Here is a 19,358-nt window from a genome sequence, read left to right as displayed (position 1 = left end):
TAGATGAACCCTGATGGCCCTCTAAACTTTTGGGAACTCTCTACCTCCTCTCTTATCTGATTCATTTTTATGAACTTAAGTGACACATGAGAATGGTAAAAGTAAAAAAGATATAAAGCAGCGATAGATCTGTCAGTCGTATTTAGCAAAGAGAAAAAGCCAACTTACATTGTGATTATTGCACAGAAAGAGATGTGTTAAGCCTTCTTCGTCCATGATTGTCACTAAGACGATGGGAACTCTGTGGTAAGTGTAAGTGTTTTTCATGGCTAACTTTAGTTAATGTTGAAGTATTTTATGACAGTGGTGACAACCAGTCATTTGCAATTTGACCGGCTGTCAGCTGCATGATCCCAGGAAACCCAGCTTTCCAAAACCATCAGAGTACTCTCTGGCCATAAGATTTTCTTATTCTTTTCAGTACATCAGGTCTTTTCAGTTCATCAGGCTTTTCAACTTACGACATTACACAAACTGCTGTGAATAGTAGAACACACAAAACAAGTACAATTTAGGGTCTTGCATATTTAATATTGATAAGCAAGGTAATCTTTCTCCCAGTGAATCTAAAAATTCATTAAGACAGGGTGCAGGATGCAGTATAACGGCATAATGCAGTGCCACCTCCTTTAAAATACGATCAGGCGGAGGTTAAATTAGGTCACAGCTCATAAAATAGTCGCACTTTGCACTTACAGGGACACAGGTCTGGAAGACCTCCCCCTGTGTAATCACATTGGGTTTCCTGCCGTTGGAAGCTCACATATATCCTTTCATAAACTTTGCAAGCACCGTTGCATAAATAGTTAGTTTTCTTACCCCCTCTATTCTGTTTGGGCAGCTGTTTCAGAACCCAGCTGCTCTAATGATTAGAAAACATCTAATTTCCGACCTAAATGTAAAGATGGCCAATTTATACCCACTTGGATTTGTGCTAACATAGTCCTTTACCTTAAATAGCTTTTTCCTCTCCCTGGTATTTACTCCAGAGATGTGTTTCTAGAAGAAAAAAGAAAATCATCTTCTTTCCAAGCTCTGCTTGTTTGCTAGGTAATGAATCACGTTCTTTTAGCTTTCTCTCATGTAATACTTCCATGTTCCCTGATCATCATCATAGGACTTTTCTGCATCTGTTCCACCTCATCTGTCCTGAAGCTGAAGATGAGTGACCAGAGTTATACACAGTATTCCAGCTGGGGTCTGAACTAGAGGTTGGGCATTGCCATTATAGCTCCAGTTCCCCAGTTCTACTGAAAATAACTTGGCTGACACATCACAGGTCCATCACCCTGTATCCCTCTGATGCCTCCAGTGTCACCCAGTAGTGCTCCCAGGTCCCACCCCTTCTCCATACTTGGAGCATCTTGGAAGTCTCCAAGCACTAGCGAAGGTTCCCAACAATCTTGCACCACTCTGGTTAAAAAATCTCAAGCAATTTTCTCAACAGGCAAACTGACACCCACCCAGAGTGCACTACTTAAAACATCTTTGGAGAAGAATATTCCTTGATTTCACCTTGAAAAACAACCACATAAATCTTCATTCACAGAAGCAATTCCTGATGTGGAATGGCTTCATTCATATCGGAAAATAAAGTGTGCTGAGAATCATTATTTGGTCCTCAGGCCAAGCAGTGCAGCTGGGCTACATCCAAGCAGCTGAACTCTCCAACCCACAGCAGAGTCTGGCCATACAGACGCTGCCTATTGGGAGCAGTCCTTCATCCATGCTTACTTTTCATCTGTACATGGACACTGGTTTGGAGAACAATAGTGGGACATGGCTAAAACTATACAAGGGACCATGCTAAAAATTGAATAATGTGCATAGTCACAGGGCAGCGGTTGAGTCCAGGCCATAACCATGGCTAGCACACTAGTATGAATATAGCTTTGACAGGTATTACCAAATAAAAAAGCCCAAGGAGTCAGTCCAAGCCCTGGGACCCTAACCATTGACATTGTTTAATTGTAGCTCTCTCCATGATTCTGCTCTGGACAAACCCATGGCAGAGACATGTCTACTAGGAAACTAGAGATTGGATTCAATTGACTAAACCCAGACACTTAGTGCCATAAGGCTTTGATCTCCAGCTTCTGATCCTGGAGGGTGCAGGATGCCGGTAAGTCCTGTGACATATCTAGCAGCCCCATACAAATGTCTCAGATATCCTCAAGCATCTCAAATTGCACCAGGTGCTAAGCTTACACAACCAAATTCTACCCGAGGGCCTACCTCAGAGTTACCAGGCCATCAGACCTTGCATTCAGCTTTTGGAACCTGGCCTAGGTCATTCAGGATGGCTCAGCCAGCCCCGAGCACATAGGACTTGCTGTATTTCAGCACGGAAAAGGGCTTGGGTGTCTCTCTTTGGGGCTGCACAAACTCAGACCAAAGAGAGAAGACCGCAGGAGAAAGCACATCCAGAGCAGACAGACAGAAGTAACAACAAAGGCAACTCCACAAAAGGGATAAAGCTGGACTTTCTCCACCTTGCGCACAGTCTTTTAAAACCACAGTGGAAATGAGACCTGCTTATCAGAGGGAATATATCCTGTGCTTTTATTTTCTGCCTTTTCTGTTATGGGTAAATTCCAGCATTGCAAATTAAAACGGAAAAGATACAATGGCATTTTATTCCAGTTTATGCATATACACCCAACCGCCAGCATTAATAAACATTTCAATGCTTTCTGAGGATAAGATTTTCCCAGCACCTCGGTGCTCTACCTCATTACCTATTCATTTTGTTTTGTTTGCTTCTTTCTGTCAGTATAAACATGACGCATTGTCAGGCGTGCAGCAGGTCAGGTGATGACATTTTTTAATGCTCACATAACAACCTGACCCCCTGCTCACACTCACTAAAAAGGAAATCCCCCGTTTTAAGTCTCAAATGCTAACTAGCTTCTATATTTGATTTGTTTTTCCTTCCCAGCAACACTAATTTCAAATTGAACTGCTGACTCAATTAGCAAAATGTTGAAGTTGTTGAGACCTTGTATAATATTATGTCCCATTAACAAAAAGGAAACCAGCAGTATTTTCTGTGCCTGTAACTAAGCCCGGCATCAGCATTTTAATGGGTTCTTTTAATTAAACAAATGAAATTAATGATGGCTTCTCCAGAATGATGAATTACACCATTTATTATATCATTGTTATATGCTAATCCCATTTTTAATATTATCTTTAAACACTGATCAATGCATAGACGCCTAAGTCATAAACTGACTAGTCTCAAGACAAAAAACCAACCAATTGGTGCAGAACATAACAAAATGTAAGTATAACCACAATCTGTTTGTAATCAAGATATTATAGACTATACCGATGATAAGAGAGTACCTTTTAATAGTCATTATTCTAGTAGTAGTCATATGAAACACATATATTAAAGTAGTAGCCAAAAGATCAGTCGGAAGTTGAGAACATGAGCAAGGTGCTTTGCACATGAACTGAAAGCCACCCCAGACCGAGGAACATGCAGTCCAACCTGAATAAATCATGCGTCCGTACCACTGCAAGTAGCCTTCAGCCTTCGGGTCTTTTGTCTTATCTTATGCCCTTCTCTCTTATCTTATGCCCACCACTTCTCTCCTGATTAGGCCTTTCCTATGACCAGGATCCATGTTCCATCCCTCCAGAGCATATCATGGGGTCCAGTACCATTAAAGGTCAAATAGGGGAAAATGTGGGGTGATCTCAATTCTCAAAATCAATTACCATTGAAGTTATAGCACTGCTCAGGGATACCTGGTCATTCAAGAGAAATCAGGAGCAGTGGATGGTGGTTTCTCTAAGTGACCAAGTGGGAGGACTCTAAGCTAACTTCACCATCTCTTAGAGAGATCTCACCTTCTTACACAGCTACTTTTCGAAGGCAAGGGTGGAACTGAGCTTGCCAGCGTGACCTCTAGGCAGCTAAAGAGCTACGAAACATTGTCAGGATAAAGAGCTGTGAGGCCTACCACTGATGTCTGCTCTCAGACCAAAAAATAAAATTTATAAGGAGGAATATTCTGTTGAAAAAGAAGCAAGTGTAAGGGTGGATCAGGGGTGCAAGCAGCATTTTTAAATGGGGAAGACAAACATAGATCCTGGAAAGTCTTCCTCTTTTTATGCCTTTGTTTTGGCATAACTTTCTGTAATTTTTTTTCTAATGAAGCCCAATTGGTCTTCATTGAAGAAATTATTTCAGAACAGCACCACAGTGCCATGCACAACTGACTACAACTGAGTTTCAGGGGACGGATGTATCGTGCCATTGACAGCAACTTAAAACAGACTGAGGGGGATTTAAGATCTGCCACGCTGATAAAGACTCAAGGAAAATTTATGCAGAATTAAACAGGAATAATGAACAAAATGGAAAAGAAGGAACACAGAAACCCAGCTAGAAAATACAATTTTATAAAATGCAGTGGGCAAATCCGAAGTCTTAGATGCAAAAATGTTGTTCACACAAGATGAAACACTTGCCCCTGGTTTCCTGAAATTCCAAGCATAAAAGAAATGGAATGAAAAAAAAGAAAAGATTTTTGAGAGAGAAGGAATAGAAGAAGAAAGGAGATGAAAAGAACTTGTTCATCTGCTATAAAAAAGTCTATTCACAGTTCTCTGAAGTCTAAAATCTAAGGCCTCACCCCATCAAGCCAGTAGTCTTCTTTCTGAAGGTACATTAAGCCCAACATGTCAGAACTCCCACACTACCCGGCGGAGAGGGATGTACGCCCTTCAGATGCAGCAAACAGAAGTGGTATTCATCCCCAGTGATCACTTCTCTCACGTTTTCCACGTTCATATCAATCTTACTAGACAATCCTCGCTCCTACAGGAATCGTCTCCTTTACACGAACCGTTCTAAAATAAAGACACCTGTGTAACGTTACAACGTGATGACGTTGCGCCCGAACACCATGAAGTTTTATGCCCACAATACCCAACGGCAAGAGGTGGTATGTGAGCAACCACCTTGCAACCCAAGCAACAAGCTTCATGGGAGATGCACAAACCATGTTCTTATTCCCTTAGATAAAGGATTAAAAAAATGAGGAAGAAGGTCGGCTCTATCTCTTATTTGACTAACTCTAGCTCTACCGAGTGCTTCTGCTTAGGGACATGAGGGTGTGAAGAAGCCACAGACGATATGGCGGGATGTTAATTCAGGCCTCTTAATGAATTCAGAGCTAGAACAGATCAAAGAAGAACTGTGCTTAAAATAAAAAGCAGCTACAGGTGTGGATTCTGCACTGGCATTATCCTCTCTTGTTCCTAAAATGACACGGTAACGCTAACGACAAACTCCGTTATAAATAGACGCTTCATTACGGTATCTTCGGTCTGGCGTCTGCATTGGCACCATCTCAGCGGCAGAAGCCGAAGCCCATTTGCCGCAAAACCCCGGGGCGAAAGCAAGCGCAGGGGCGAATTCAACCCAACCCCGCGGCCCGCCGCGCCCTGCACCCGCCGCTCGACCATCGGCCTCCGCCGGCCTCCTCTTCCTCCCCTGGCCGCCGGGTCCTCCGGCTCGCGCAGCTGCCATAGAAACGGGCGCGCGGCTCTGCGGCACCCGGAGCAGATGTCACCCGGAGCGAGATGGATGCGAGGCAGCGCAGGGGGGCAGCCGGCGGAGAAGGAGGAGGAGGAGGAGGAGGGACAGCGGCACGTTCAGAATTAAATGTTCCCACCAGAGGGAGTGAGTCATTTTTACAGCGGGCGCAAAGCCGCAATATTTTCTCCCCGCGCTCCCCGCGTGCAGCCGCAAATGCGGACGTACAAAGAAACGTCCTTTCATCTCGCCCGCGCAGGTGCTCGACTTCCCTGGGCTCCGCCGCGAAATGAAAGCGATGATTTTTCTCTCGGCGCTAAATTAATACCTGACCTAAAACGACGAGCCCGGCCAGATTGCTGCTGTCACTTCCAAAACGCCCCATAAGGCTTTTTCCCCCCTTCCTTTTTCCTCCCGGGGTAATGCAGAAATATGACATTGCATAAAATCAATATATTTTATACCAGCATTTTACAGCAAAAAGTCACTCCATTTTTATGACTAACAATTCCTGAGTGCATTGCATTTTAAATCAAAGTAAAAAAATACTAACAGCTGGTCTGGAGCCATGCTTGATTTCCTTTGACCTTACCATTCAGGGTTAATATCTTTGCCCCAAGATTTTTTTTTCTTTTAATTCACGAAAGGTAATTCTTAATATTATGAACTTTTTAATAACGCAAGCGTTATTTCTGTTCTTCCTTCTGGGTATGTGTTGTAAATATGTAATTTGCTATGTCCAATGCACCATACAAATATACACGTGCAAAAATTATCTTGCAACAACATTAGGGCAAAAAAAAGAGCCACATTCTCCCTATCTGTGAAATAAGAACAAGATCCCCCTGATTTCAATGGTCCCTGTCCACTGCCAGGCACCGAGTGCAATAGCTGGGAAGAGCTCAGGCCAAAAGGCACTGCGCACTCCCGATTTCCACGGATATCCGTGCATGTGACGATGCTCAGCAAGCCGAGCGTGAACGCTCGGAGCGAGCCGTAAGCTTTTCCGAACCTGCCAGCACATCCACGCGGGCACGAAGATGAGGAGCCGCTGGGGATCTGGAGGAAGGTTGCCACTCCAAGATGGAAGAATGATATCCGTAGAAATGGGATGAAACATTTGCCAAGCCCTCCCTTGGCTGGACTGCGTGATAAATTCACAATTACACGCAGCAACGGCAGCAAAAAATGACACTACCATATATATTTAAATAGTAGGCGATTATATCCAAGTGTCCCTCCTGAAACTCCCTTGGTAAATGGTGTTCATACGGTTAAATGCACATCTTCTACAGCAAAATACAAAAAATACAGACTCCTTTCTAGCCATCATTTACAGACACCAACAGAATAATTCTGCTTTAGCTTGCATTTAAAACCGCGCTCTGTGGTTTATACAAATGCTCACAAATAACCAACTTCAGGGGGATAAAACGAGGAGGAACCTGATTTTTTTTGTGTGTTGCACACAAAGGGAAAGGGAAAGAGAAGGTACCGCATCTCAGCATCCTGCAGATGTGGTCCGGGGCCGCTAGAGGGCAATGAAGCAAATCAGGTTTTCCTCTCGCCCCGTTCGATCCCCTACTTCGCTCCGAAGGTTTTTCCTATAATAATATATCAGGGGATAATGGGGAAATTTATTTCCTACGATTGTTGGCACATAAAATAGCAACCACGTATCTATAATCCAGGAACTGCTGGATGAAAAATAATCGTCCAAGATATAATTAACTGATTGAGATAAAAAATATTCACGTATTAAGAGCGCGCGTTTGTGTGCGTGTAGAAGGAGGACGGATGCAAGGATCCCTTGTTCGGATTTTCTAACACCTCCTTTTTAAGAATTTGTCCTCAGGTGTTTCCAAATTGGTGACACTCGACTTGCTTGGTGTGAAAGTTTTCCAAATTTTCTAGGAAAACTGTTTAGACATTTCTGAGAAAGACAATTGGGAAAAATGCTTTTTTTGTCCACCCAGACAAAAACGTGGGACGTTTTCTCTAAGGAAGGCAAGCAAATCTCATAAAAACCGAGGCTTGAAGTTTGCAGTGGGGAGTCCTCAGCATGAAGAACTGCCTAATAAATCCGAAGCTGTCTAATTTGTCAAGCTTTTTGAAAAAATTGTGGTTTGCACACAACCGCTGGATGCTTATTATTGAATATTTCCAGCAAATACTGGTTTTCTGCAGCACTTCAAAACGGACAGGTAAGACAACACAAGCCACACTGTGCCAATTTGTACTTGGTTAAAAACAAAAACCAACCAAACAAAAAAAGAAATGACATGCAAATAGCGGGGAATATAATTAATGCCAATCAACATGTTTTTGTAGCAAATAGGTCAAACATAAGCCCTACATCTTTCTTTGATGCGATTATGAGTTTTGCAGATAAAGGAAACTTTGTAGGTACAAGAAACAATGTTTTGTGCTTGATTTGATACCATATGACTATTTTAATTAAAAAATTAGTGTTATACATTATCAATAAAGCAGATGATAACTGGATTAAGAATTGGCTAATTGACAGATCCCCAAAAAGTGGTTCTCAAAGGAAAACCATCATTTAATGGGATTGTTTCTCATGGACTTTCACAGGAATTGTTACGAAGCACTGCGATTACGTCTTACCTCTGTCTTAGAAATAACTGTAAGATGAGTGCTCATAAAATTGGAAGGTGACATGAAACTCGGAACAAACGCTGATGATGCCAGGGCACTCATGCTGCACAGGTGAGATCATTTTGACACAGTCAAATCCAAAATTTTACATCTAGGAACAAAGAATGAAGATCACGTGCACACACACTGAACATGTAGAAACAGCAACGTGCCCTGGGAAGTAATTTGTCCTTTATTTATGTCACTGATTAAATTCGTTCTGAGACATTGTGTCCAGTTCTGGTATCCATTTTTTTAAAAGAAAAAATGCCAGATGTTTTTAAAAGATGAAAACTTTAAGAAAGTTCAAAACTAAATTAAAATAAAAATCTTTCTGGTGAGAGTCACAGATACGAGCACATTTATACATAAAGCTATGATTTTGACTATGCATATTTTCTAATGAGAAATATTTAGAAGAATACTGATTTTTCTCATGAAGGTCTGGTGCATCCATGGTTTCTACCGTCAGTCACCTGCTGTTACAAATATATACCTTATTTTCAATTTGAATTCACCTGGTTTAAGCTTCTGGCCACTGGTCTTTGTAATGACTTTCCTTACTAGCTTACAAAGTGCTTCTCTGTGTAAAGAAAGTTTTCCTCTATGAATACCTTAAATGCAGGTCCCTTAAAACCTGAAAAATGAGTGGTATAACTGAGTCACCTAAAAATAACCAGAACAAAGGAGAGAGTAGCAGCAATGGAAAAGTACCAACTTCAATAAGCCATAGGAAGCTAGTTACTACAGAGCAAAAGGTCCTAGGGGTTGGGAGCCCTGTGTCATGGAAGATGATTTGCTTTCTGCAGTGGCTCAGCAGACCAAACACCCATGTAGGCCAGCTCTGGAGCTAGCAGGAGGTATCTTAGGATGCTTTAGGCAATGGGAAGAGGGAATATATTTTGTCCAGCTATGCTACTTTGGGCAGTTAGATTTACTTTCAGATGGTGTGACAAATGGCATATAATAATGATCAACTAGAGAAACAGTTTGCTACAAATCTATCTTTGTCTGCAAAGATTAAGAGAGAATTCCCCCAAAATATAGGCCTGAAGAAGAAAGTGGAAAATTTGAAGACTGGGGAAAGTGTGGAATTGGGAAGAGATGAATGTAGGGCAAGGTGAAATGATGATCCAGGAGAGAAAAACAGCCAGCAAATAATGTGGGCAGGGAACAAGTGACAAATAAAAGACAGAAATAAACGATAAATAGGAAAATAAAGAAGAGTAGAAGAACTGATTTTTCTACATCGGCACAGTAGAGAGCTGTAACATGGCCTTTCCTTAACTCTTGCTTGTCAGGGTTGTTTGGTGTGACTGCAGACATCCATCTAGCTGGTACCTCACCATTCAGCCTTGTAAGCCCTGCAGTAATAAGATGACAAAATTACTTGCTACCGCACCAGAGACTAAAATCAATCAAAGTCATAGGAGCAGAGATTCTTGAGCTCAAATTTGTGTAAAATGGGACTGAACTCAGGCAAATCCTGTCTTTGCATGTCCTCAGACCAAGAGTTGCATAGCAGCACACCAAGGGTCTGGAGATAGCAGCAGCTGCCCAGCACGTTTCCTCCCTTGTGTTTCGCAGCACCTCTTAAGATATATCTCTGTATGTCCCTATATGTCTGTGTCCAAACACAGTTTACAGAGAGGCATGAGCACATTGATACACCATTGAGAAAATACTTATGGTAGTATCTGTTGTAACTCCAGGCTGTCTTGGGGAAGATGGAGATGCACTAAGACAAAGAGAGATTCTCCTGGCATTTCCAAACTGGGTTGGTTTCAGCGTCTGTGTGCCCAATCCCACACAAACTTGATAATACGGTTGATGGTACTGCCCATCAACCAAAAAGCTCATCCTGATTTTCTTCTGCACACTAACTCTTCTTGAAATCAGTAGAAAACCTGGGCCTAAAAGCAAAAGGGATTAATTAGTCCATATGTGATCTATGGAAATTATTAAAGGAGAAAAAGATCTTGACACAAAAAGATCACAGGATCAAAACAGACATGACAATGTTGCTCGTTATAGCATACTCTGACTTTTCTTTCCGGGAAGTATTGAACTGTTTTCCCAAAAGCTAAGAGCTATATTTGACTGAGTGGCATACTTCAAACAGCAAATAAGACACAGAATCTTCTGACAGTTCATTGGGAAACAAAAATGCTGAAGTGAAAGAAACTCCTGGTTCTGGTTTTCATCTCAGTTGCATTACTGGAAATCCAAAGTAATTCCATTGATTCTAACGGTGTTCCTCTGGATTTGCAGCTGTGCAGCTGATCAGCACTTGGTCCTGCGAGGAAATCTTGAGATGTAGTTAAGCAAAACTAATGTTCACATCAGGTGGAAAGCAGGCTCATCAGGGTATAACACTCTGTTGATACATGCAGCAGTACAGCCAGTTCTCAAAGCTTTTGAACCTGTCCTTGAGCTGACACTCCTATGTCCCTATTTAGATACCCAAGTAGCATAATTTGTAACTGTTGAGTATCTACTGTTTCCACGTGTGTGTGAGGTTTGTGCGAGCTCAGAACTTTCTGAAGTGCCATTACGTTCTTACATCTGACCTGAAAAGCCAAGTTTCAGACAAATTTTTGACTTTATATTTTAGAACTTTATAGATAGGGGGAGAAATGTTCCAAGAGTACTTACTTGAATTACGAATTGACTTAATTCTTGCTTGTGCGCACTTCTGTCACTACAAAAACTTAAGGTGTGAACACCCACACAGTTCTTTGGATCATTCCACTTTTCACCAAGGATAAGCAAGTGTTTGGATAGCAGAAGTAATGCCCTCAGACTTCACTAAGTTTATTAAAAATGCAAATGTCATTTAAATTAAAAAAGCCTTTTTTAAATTTGTATGGGAACTCCAAACCAGACTAACCTTTCTCCATCCTTTCCAGTGCAATGCACATAACTCTACTACAAGTCTCACCTCTCCTTGACCTGAACACAGAAGGATTCAAAAGATGGAGTACACACAAGGTACAACTTTTTTTAAAAAAAGGGAAACAAAACCCTCATCACATCTTGAGACTATTTCTCAGGTTTTTTTTTCTGGGAATCTTGCTTAAGTCAGTTTTAGAAAGGGCTAGATTTAACAAAAACAACAAGATGCAACACAGAACAGCAACAACTAATCACAAAACCACAATTTGTAAGCCTTTCTATCCTTTGCCTCTTCCTTGTCCTATACTATCTTATCATTTCCTACCCTATAAAACTGGACTTTGACAAAGCTTCTTAAAGAAAGAAACTGTATCCTGTCCCCTGTAAAGCACTGTGTACACTTAAACCATCATTGTTAATATGATTATTAAATTTATGCCCCTGACATTTAATATGCTCCTGAAACTTTTAGACTACTATAACAGATGCTTAATCAAGATGAAGTAGTTCAAAAGCCTGATCTAGAAGCCCTTCAGAATCACAAAATCAGAAGAGTTGACGTTAGAAGGGACCTCTGGAGATCATCTGGTCCAACTCTCCCTGCTCAGGCTCAGAAAGACTCTGCTCAGAATGACCCTAGATGCCCTTGAGCAGAGTGTGGGAACACTTTTACAGGTTGACATACAGGTACTTAGCTTCAACGTGTTGGTATGACTACAGGCTCAATTGCCTCACTACAGTTGCCCATTGCTATGTGGGTTGTCCTGGGATATCTGAGGCAATGTCTGGATCAGCAGTACCACAGCCTAACAGGAGCGAACCTGCAGAGCAAAGTGAGGAACCTGTCGTCCACACTGGATGTCTTTCAAGGAGAGTTAGTCAGGGCTAGCTCTCCTTTGCTCTCATGAAATGAACATCTGCAAGCAGCTGTAACATGCTTTCTGATCTAATTTATTATTTTTCATCAATATAGATACACCCTGAGATATCTGCTCAGAGTGGCTGATATGACAGAGGACCTATGGGAGACCTGTGTCCACCTAGAGTGACTAGATCAGGTAGCCTAGGACATCTCAAATGGCATTAGACTCTTGTGGACAAGTGAAATGTGCCTCCCAAGCCTTTGCATTGAAAATATCTTCTGGATCATCATGGAAATCTGCTCTGAAGGCTGAGAATTAAGCTGCTTCATTATATGAGAATTTGATGTCTAAACAAATTTAGGATATTTTTACATTATTGATAAGTTGAACAGAGCAAGCATATAAAGCAGGAAATCGTTCATTTAAAAACTACTTTTGAAGTCAACTCTTTGATATTCACACTAGTTAATTCTGGGGCAAATTTCTAATATTAGTTTAAATGTCCCATATAAGCATGAGCTTGAAGCGTTGGCTTCATGTTCACAGTACAATAAAGCAAATGGCTTCTTTGCTGAACTCCACAACCTCCAAGCTGAAAAAATGATTATAAATTAGAAAGTATGGTTTCATAATGTTGTTCATAGTTCTTACTTCAAATGTGTGATTAACAATATTCATAACAGTCAAAGGGCTAAGTGAAATGCCTGGCCTTTGATCAAATGAACAGCACATATGCAGAGTGGAAAGCTAAAACAACAATCTTGCCTTGTGTGGCATTTATAAGAGCAAGGAACGTGCTATTGCTGCTTTCAGGGGAACAGAAACAGTATGCAAATGGTAGCATGCTGCTTCCCATGATGGATAGTAGCATTTCTCCTCTACTTCAGTGACTTTTGGGACATGTCCTTAGTGCTCCTGTGCTTACTACGGATGATCACTTGTGTTTTTATATTGATATAAATGTCCTATTGCTTGCATTACTTGAAAGTAAAGTCATCTTGATGGTAACATTAAATTGCTTTTCCTCCCACAACGTGAAACGAGATCCTACAGCATAGCAATGTAGGACAATTTATTAAGAAGGAAGTCAGGTGAACAATGACCATAATATTTTGCAAATATGTCATGGCTGCAGAGATATAATCATAGGACAGCTGACCATGTTCTTCATAAAAGAATGCCCTGCCAGAATGGCAAAAAAAATGAACATACAACAGAGAAACATAAACGTTTATAACTGCTTCATATAGAATTTCAGCATAAACTCAATAAACAAAGCACAGTAGGTTGTAAACCAGGGCTTGCAATAGGCTAGGTGATCTTATAGACATAGTTATTATCCTGTGATGAGTTCATTCGAGGAAACGCAAACAAACCAGGCTTAGTATCCTAAGCTCACCCCATTAAATATTGTTGCCACTGTCATCTAGAAAAGCAGTCAAACGTGTGTATCACTTTTGAGCTCTCTTTCTGCTGCAAGGTGACCATATTTTCTTGGAGTGACAAAGTAGTCACATTTTCTGCAGTTTAAGGCAATGTGAAAAGAGTTAGCAACTGTTCACACAAAAACTCCTCATCCATAGCTGAATATAGCTTTCTCAGAGAGCGATGAACATAAAAAGGGTAGCTGTGTAGCACAGGCGAGTGATTACAAAATAAATAATGGCTTAGCTTATCAGATCAGGTTTGCTTATTTTCATAAGAACTACCATCATCAATCAGGAATCAAGTATCTACTATTGTTCACATCAGAGTGAAGCCATGATAATTTGATATGTAAAGCTCTGGAACAGACATAATTTGAAGAGGAGTAAGCAGGTGTTATTTTTTATCTAGCCTTGCTTTATTAACAACAACCTTCTACTTTTTAAAAGACTTGTTTAAATTTTTCCCAGCCAAAAAACTGCATGAAAACCTGACTCCCAGCCAAAGCACGTTCTAAATTCACAGAGCATGTTAAGCATGTTATCTAAAACTATACCAGAATTTTGTAAATTCATTCCACAAAGCTTTCCTTCGTACAACTAAACGTATGCTCAGGGCCTTACGGTTCTGCCTATCTGGTAACAGCCTTTCCTCCAGCCTCAACAAATACAATCCCGACTACTTTGTTTCCTCCCAGATTGCTGCTCCAAAGTTCATTGCATTGGCCAAAATACTCCAGCGCTTAAATTTCTCCTCTTTTCTATCATGTCAAATATAAACCACTTCTTTTTGCAGCTTGAGGGCTTTGGTGGTTTGTTACCGCTTTATCCCACAGCGAGTTTATAAAAATTTCACAATATTTGTCAGGCTCTCTTGCTCTCTGCAGAGACTGTTGCCTCTTATGTTGACCGGTACTAACTCATTGTTTCCTTTATTCCTCGAGAACATATCCATCTGCGCCAACCTGTTTCATGCCTGGTCAGGTACACATGTGAATTAGATGTCTAAACTTCCATTACAGTCATGAGAGATTGCAGGTGCCTAAAATCAATTGTCTAAACATAGGCATTTGGCACTCTGAGCTTCCTGAGGGTATCTCAGATACCTACACAGGACTGGCAAATACAATAGCCCCTAAAGGATATTTATGTCTTCTGAAGTGGCAGCTGGAGGTCAGCTGAGATATCCTAGGGCTTCTCAAACAGCACAGGGTTTAATGAGAGCAACTGAACCAGGCCCTACGAGTCTGTCCCATGGCTGAACAAACAGGACATTTGAAGTTCCTGGTTGAAGGATTCCCTCCTCTTCTGCATATGAATAAATAGGCAATAAAGCATAAAGGTAAAATTAATCCATGATACAACTATATTAGTTCTTGTGGAGTTACACCAATAGGGAGTTTAGTCCAGCATATTAATCCCTTAGCTGCTTGATTCAAAAAGAAATTTGGGGGTTTTGGTCAAATTTGTGTTCTTCAGGCCAAGTCATTTATCAGATTAATCGAAAATTCTGTTTGATGAAATGCAGCGAAAAATGACTATTTGACCAAGTCAGAGACAGTTTCAGCCATTTTGCTGAGCATCCTCTCCAGACTTTCACAGAAACATAGCTGCTAAGGTTGAAGGAAAAGACTATAGTATAATCTAGGCTTTTCCTCAAGCATCATGCCTAGTTCCCTTCAAAATCTCCAGAAAGTCTACCCATCTGTGGTTTTATGAGCCCAAACATTTCTGCAAGGAGACTGTTTTACAGACTAACTGACCGGACAATGGTCTAGGTTCATTGCCCTGGATTTTTTATATTTACATAAAATTTTCATTTTTGTAATTTAGTATCTTCACCTCAAGTTACAGTACTTTTCAAGCTTCTTAAACATGTTTACAGGCCCCAAAGCAAATAATTCGCATTGCTTCTTTTCTGTCTTTGCCTTTGGTGCAATTACTGTTTTAGTTTATTTGTTTTCTCAATCTGTTGACCAGCTGGCTTACATTTCATTCGGGATTTCTATCAGCATCACAATTCATTCCTGCAGAGAAACTTTCCAAGATTATTTTTATTATTTGGACTGTAAGAGTATAATGTATTACATAATTTCTAGAAAAACTCTATTCATTTCTTAGGGAAAAAAAACAAAAAATCCCCCCACAAAGTTACCCCTGTGCTTCATCTACATTTCCTATATGTTTAGTAAAAAAACCACTTCATTCCAGTCCTCTGGACTTTAGTAAAGGCCACATTTTTCATGTCTTCATAAAATCCCAGTATTTCTGTTCTCTTGTGTCTTTGAGCCCTTATTAGTCTCTCCAGAGTACAACCATCAGAAGAAATGATAGTAACTCTCCCCACCACCTTCTCATGGATATAAAGAGTCAGGAGCTTATGACCTGCTCACAACACCCAGCACCTCTGTCAAGAGCTCAGAAGTCAGAGCCTACACCTTGGCCTTAATTCCTGGTGATCGGTCTAACTTCGTTCATTCATAATGATCCATGGATCTTCTCCTGAATAGTATTTACCTTTTTAACAAAGTAATAGACCTGCGTCTTGTTCTCTGCACAATGTTCACTGTCGGTACTGTCCTACAAGAGGACATGGAGCTGTCGGTAGTTTTGGGAGGCTACGAAATAGGGCTCTTTAATGTGAGCCAGACATGGGGGAGGGACTCAGTATATTCTTGGAGCCTGAAAACCCAGTGTTAGCAGCTTGACAATACAAATGTAGGCCTCCGATTCAAGAAAAATAAATACAAATTTCCTCCCACCCTAATTTTGCTATTTGGATTATTGCCCAGATAATTCATTTGAGAACCAAATCTAACCTAGCAACTGTCTTGAAAATTGAGTAACCTCAGGTTCAACTGTATTAAAAAACTTCAGCTTCAGGCAAAATTGATGGAACAGCTCATTCACAGTACTTTCACCAAGACCTGCCCTTCATTTCATGTTTTTATGATTATTCTTACATTGTGTCACAATTTACCAGCAGCAGTATTGTATTATAATATATATTACCATTAGCTGACTCTGACTGTATGCATTCAACTTCGTGAACAGCTGAAGACGCATGGCTCAATGCATATACATTGATGTATTGCCATTTCTCAGCTGTTGAAACAGCTGCATGAACCAGCAACAAGTTTCACAACTTAAAATAGATGTAACCCATACTTTGGTTCCCATCACAGAGTGGTCTTGGAATGGATGAACTCTAATCCTTTTGGCGGAGCTAAACTAGAAAACATGCTCCAGGTCCCTTTCATGGGACCAAATCACAGCTAGCCGAAAGTAAGCCCTCTTGAAATGCAGATAATGTGCTTTGGGTCCTCAGCACAAACTGTTTTATTCCACAGGTCTGCTCCTATCAGTCTGTACCACTTGCTAAAGGTAGACATACCTATCTGGCTTCTAGGGAGGAGCTGGACCACTTCAGGCTACCTTGCAGTAAAGGCAGAAACTCATGACAAGGAACCTTGGAGTGGATGGCTTCTGGCACCAGTAAACAAAAATTTTTCTTTTCAACTAACAATCATTCCTGGCTTTATGAAAAAAACATCTAACATATATATCTTTCTCCATTGGGAGGCCATTCTTAATTCTCGTCAAGACCCACAGCTTGAAAAGACATCTAAGAGCACGTGCTCAATTATTCAGTCAACAAACAAACAAACAACCTGTGATTTTATCTATTTGCTGTGTCAGAAAACTGTGAGACTCATTCGTATACATTGCTGTTACTGTACTTGTACCATTTTTTGCTCCTTCCTTTCCCCACTATGTAAGCACTACTGTGTATCTCAGAAAAATCAAATGTTATGCAATCCTCATATGCATTATCAGGTGCATAGAAATGCATGTGTCACTGCAAGAAGAGCTTGATATTTGTTTTAAATTACTGCAATAATAAGGAAATTGGCTGTATTACATTTTTCTTAGAATAATGTAACGCAAAGCATTTAATATAAAAAGAGATTCCTGAATATAATGCTTGGTCAGTATGTTTCCAATATAATCATTTTACTGCTACCAGAATAGCACTGTAGATAATATTCTAGATACTGTTGTAAATAATGCGTAGAAAATGTATTTCCTTTAGGAATTTCAGAACATATTTGCTATGTGTCTTTAGCTGGCAACTTAGTCCTTTCTTTCCACCTACTCTAGTGCAAAAACAAACTCTGCATTGGATCATTTACAGAGTTGTGCGTAATTATATAAATGCACTAATTATACACACTTTTCAAATGGTGATAGACTTCAAAGTAGGTAAATTTTAAATTGTGCCATTAAGAAAATATATTAGATGATGGGAATTTCTGTAACATCATATTGCAATCTCCTGTATTGTAATTTTGCTTTCAAGTCAGTATTAATTTAATGACAAATAACAGCAGAGAATAATAGAGTTGGGAAAGCAAACTGAAAGCTGTAAGATTTATAGTGTGATATTGGTCAGCAGATGTTAATAAAAGGAAACAGAAAACAATTTGGAAAAGCAATGGATCTAAGGTAAACAATAAGAAGAAAGAAGTTCTGCATGATAAATATGAATACGGAGCCTTCAGAAACCACTGTGTTCACAGAAAGATAAACACCTGCGAGACTGACTTATCCCCATGTGTTTAGCTACTCATGAGAAAATATATATGCCATTGAATACTTAATTTACAGGCACAGTTATCACACCGCTAGTAACAACTTGCAAATTAGTTACTTGCAGTTCAGAGCATCTCTTTGCATGCAAAATAATAACTGAATGTACAAACCAGCCCTGCAAGGGCACGCATAGCCCAGCCCACGAATATCATACACACACGTTTATGAAAACCAAGCTGCTGCACAAGAGTACCCCTTCTTTTTGTGCCTTCATATATGCGTCTGATTGATACCCTCTTCCTTTTCAAACACAGATCTTTACTGTTAACATTAAATATTCACCAAAAAACCATGTTTTTCAACGTAACAACACTTTACTGAAGTCACATGAATGCATGGAAGGTAATATTCTCTTAACTCCACTTAATAGTTACTCTATATATTGCACTGATGTCCTAGGTGAGTATTTCATATATGTTGTAAGAATTTATATATCTTTACTGCAGAATCTTGATCCTGCACTAACAAGGATCAATCCATTAACTAGGCAGATCAGAAAATGTTCCTACGTTACACAGATGTTGTAGCAGGAGATGTTAAGTAATGTGTGCTACAGCAGTAGGGAGAGAAAAGCTCAATGAAACTACAGTGAAGCTTTTTATCATTAGTTACCATAACTGGATTCTCAGTCTAGGTCTCATACAAGGGTATCAGTTAGGTCAGCCGGTCAAAATAAACCCTCATAGAAAATAATACCTTCAAACAAACCTTCCTGACCTTTAGAAAAATAATATACCAGCTCCTCCAAGTATGAAGACGCTTTCCATTCTGATAACTGGAAAACAGTCTAACTTCACTGGATGTGAATTTGGAGGGCTTCTCACTCTGTGTTTTCTTTTGCAACCTGCCACTTCTCAAGAGAGGAAAAAGCGTGCAGCTACCTGTATTTCACGTACATATTTCTGCATTAAAACAAACACCAAGGCTTACTTTATAGCTTCCAATTTTTAGCTCTGCCTCATCGCCACCTTAATATAATGCAAAGGAGTCTTTTTTAGGGCACAGTAATCCCTCACCTTCAGTCCAACCCAGGCCTACAATAGCTCACATGGCAGGGAAGAAACAGAATCCATCTGCAGTGATTTAATGGTGTTGCGTAGAGAAAGGGAAATGGTCTACCTTCCATCACACAAAACCTAGAGTGAAAATAGAGGATCCTACTAAGTCACTGGTTGTCACGCTAGGTCAAAGCAAGTTATGGAACGGCTTCACAGAGGCATCTTACAGTCATCTGGTGGGTGATCCTGAGTGGCCAAGTTCTAGCAGTGATCAGGACTTTCCCTCAAAGTTCAAGAACTCTTGGGTCTGAGATTT

General features: G+C 40.3%; 1 protein-coding gene across 2 annotated transcripts in view; it reads right to left on the bottom strand.

Annotated features, from left to right (window-relative positions):
- The window catches only part of MSRA (methionine sulfoxide reductase A), a 276,740-nt gene that overhangs the window by 70,781 nt on the left and 186,601 nt on the right, over positions 1-19,358 (bottom strand). The gene's annotated exons all lie outside the window — the stretch shown is intronic.

The sequence above is a fragment of the Dromaius novaehollandiae genome, chromosome 3, assembly GCF_036370855.1.
Source record: "Dromaius novaehollandiae isolate bDroNov1 chromosome 3, bDroNov1.hap1, whole genome shotgun sequence".
Taxonomy (NCBI): Eukaryota; Metazoa; Chordata; class Aves; order Casuariiformes; family Dromaiidae; genus Dromaius; species Dromaius novaehollandiae.
This window is presented reverse-complemented; position numbering and strand designations above follow the sequence as displayed.